The 3,350-nt window shown below is 40.3% G+C and overlaps 1 pseudogene; it reads right to left on the bottom strand.

Moving 5' to 3' along the window:
* Positions 1-2,186: 2,186 nt before the first annotated feature.
* LOC107522807 (large ribosomal subunit protein eL42-like) lies at positions 2,187-2,933 on the bottom strand (annotated as a pseudogene).
* Positions 2,934-3,350: the final 417 nt, after the last annotated feature.

Below are 3,350 nucleotides of genomic sequence, written 5' to 3'. Positions count from 1 at the left end.
TTAATCCCCACTGGTTCATGATGTGTTTTTGCTCCGCCCCCTCTCCTTGTCACACCCTGATTTTCACCAGTCACTTTTCTCTCCATCCTCTCTACATCACATCCTGTTTACACCCTACTTGGCAAGTATATATAAAAACAGCATTGTGAGTTTTACTTTAGTTTTTGTTTAGTTTAGCTCGGTTTAGATTGCACTGCGTCCTGCATGAATAAAGAGATACTGCGTACAGCTCAGCCATGAGTCCCTGGTTGTCTGTCTCCCATAAGGGAAGCTCAGCCCACAAGCTAGTAAGTCTATTTTAGCTATATTCCAAGGGGCCCATGACTTTACTAGTTTTTTCATTGAGTCAGACAGTTAATATGCAGGTGGACCCAGGTTATTGTCTGGGGAGATGGTGTCATAATTGGAAAAAGGACCAGAAAGCTGAATCAGGGAAGAGAGTATCTCCCAAATATGGGAAAATATATAAATATTGTTGACTGTAGACCCCATCGATTTGATCTGGGGCCCTGTTCAGCATAGGAGCCTACGCAACCTCTACATCCCTGTAGGTATGAGTTCACATTCTGTGGTCATGACAAGGAACATACCAGGCTGTACTAATTTCAGGACCCATCTTCCTTAGGTGGTAGGTAGAGTATGTTTTGCAACCTCCCTTCAGAGAATGGAACATCCCCTACCATTATTGATCTACATTGAGGGCAAGGTCCTATAGGGGCCATAAAAGGGGTCCATTACGTTGTTCCTGATGGAGATGACCAGTGAAAAAAGGAGAGAGGGATCTAATCGAGATCTAGGCCCATCCTGTCTGTGTGGGAATCCCAGGACTCTCTGACTAGGGCCCCAGGTAATGGGGTGGCCTGGTACTTAATAGTGAAACTAAACTAGTTATCTAGATATTCTGACTTTTCTTTTCACTGCTTTTTCTTACATACAAGGCTATCTCCTTGTCTAAAATCTGAGCACTATCTTATAGATCTTTAGTCACAGTAACAGATGACAGGTGTAGGGAAATTGTGAGGATATGATTGAGCATGGTGTGGCACCTCCTATTTAAAAGTGGGAGCCTGGATGGTATGACTTTTCTGTAAGTCTCTCTCTATGTGAGATTGAGCATGGAAGAAAACAGCCACCAGGGAAAAGTTCTCTTTATCAGCCTACCTGCCTCACAATAGTCTACTCCCTTATTATGTACATAATCATTGTTTTGCATGAAAGTCCCCTCCATACCAACCCATCCATTCCATTCCTTTTATCATATCTAATCTATCTTCTCTCTGCCCTCAGGAACCCCCTCTGGCTGCTGGTTACTGATAACCTTGCTTTCTCATTCCTTTAACTGATTAAACCTCTTGATCAACAATTACTGGAAAAGTCCTGACCCTCCCACAGACCCTTTGCCTCCCTACCATATATGGTATACACATGTCACTCTCTCCTGCGACCCCTTATAAACCTTGCTTTGCTGTTCAATAAACGGATTTTGTGCAGGAAACATTCCTCTGGTGTTGGTCTGCTTCTAAATTCTGCTTCTAAAACCCCTTCTGTTTCATTGGTTTAATCCCCCCTGCTTAACACTGTATTCTATTTACATAACCACTGTTAACTAAGCACCACCCTGCCTCCAGGGCATTGGTTTTGCATGCTTTTTCCTTCTCCTCATCCCCTATCCTACATACATCCTCTTCGGACCTGACACTTCCACCTCAGGATATATAAGGACAGGACTGTGATTAGAGATAGCTTAGATTGCCCTGCATTCCACATGAATAAAGACTGAACTATGTACCACTCAGCCATGAGTCCCTGGTCATCTCTCTCTACCACCCATGAAACTAGCCCAGCCAAGCAAATGGCTCCCTGAACAGGGACTAGCACCCTGGTTATCTCTGGTGGCACCTCTTGCTACATAGGGAAAGATCCAGTCACTCACCCGTACTGCCTTGGAACATTCCTTCTGCCCCCCCCCCCACATCTGGTGTGCAACAGAGCGTATAAGCCCTAAAATTTTTGCCAGGGGAGAGGCCTCCCCACTGAAGAGTCCAACAGACAGGATTATAAGGGTTTTATATTTCTTTTTTTCTTTTTTTGTATTGGTAGTGCTATTTTATTTCCCCTTTCAAATGACCAACTACAGCCAAATGAAGTGAACAAAACATCAAGATTTTACTGTCTTCACAGTAAATTCAAGATGAAATTAGAGCTGGATTACTTGGCCCTTTCTTTTTCTTATCTCCTCCAAATTCAAAATACTTACATCTCTTAATAGCCAACATTTCTTAGATCTGCAGTTGGGCTCAACACATTCAAGTCTCAGCACGATCTTCTTTGTAGTTTTAGCCTTATTCCTAAACATTGGCTTAGTCTATCCACCATAGCCACTCTAGTTCCAGTCATAACACCTTTTTCCCTGGGCATACAGAGAATCCTTGCCCTTCTTGTATTGTGTCACTTTGTGAGGTTGATGCTTGACACATTTCTTACAGAAAGTCTCACTGGTTTTAGGAATGTTCACTTCAATTTCTGGTCTTGAAGTTCAGTCTATTTAGGGTAGACCCCTACATCATATGGGTTTCTTTGGCACAAGCCCATTCTGTTGCCTGAGCCCAACCCAGGAGGACAACGCAGAAAGAGGGTGCCAATTAAACTGGATGCTATTGGGCCCCAACACAGCTTCCTACTATATTTCTATACCATATATTTCGGTTGAGTCCATTCAAATTCTCTGTATATACTTAAAATAAATTGGACTTGTGAGCTTATTTTTTATATTAGGTATCTGAATATTATTAAAAGTTTCACAGGTCAAACAAATCTCATTTTGATGGAGCATATATATGCTCTACATAGTAAGCTTATTGTTTAATTCAGAATCCTTTGACAGTTTATTTCTGATACTTAACATAAAAAGTCTGTGTATTAAACAAATCCATAATGCTCTGTAAACTATATTTTTTAAAGTATGGAGTCTACATTACAGGTTGACTGAAATATAAATGCATAGATCTGTAGTTCATTTGGTAACAAAATGGCTAACATTGCTTAACTTGATTTTTATATCAGGAAAAATAATTTAATATTTATTCAATAAATATTGACTTCTTTGTATATTCTAAAGGGTGTGTGAGTAGTTTTTAAAAATATTTTAACTCTTAATTTTTAATGAGAAATATAAAAAGAGAAAGATACATGGTAGATGACAGTTAGGTAGATGATAGATAGATAGATAGATAGATAGATAATATATAGATAGATAAATAGGGGTCCGGCTTGTGGAGCACCTTCTTAAGTGCACATGTTACAATGCACAATAGTGTTAAGCAGGGGGGATTTAAACCAAATGAAACAGA

Source organism: Erinaceus europaeus, chromosome 2 (assembly GCF_950295315.1).
Source record: "Erinaceus europaeus chromosome 2, mEriEur2.1, whole genome shotgun sequence".
In the NCBI taxonomy this organism is placed as follows: Eukaryota; Metazoa; Chordata; class Mammalia; order Eulipotyphla; family Erinaceidae; genus Erinaceus; species Erinaceus europaeus.
This window is presented reverse-complemented; position numbering and strand designations above follow the sequence as displayed.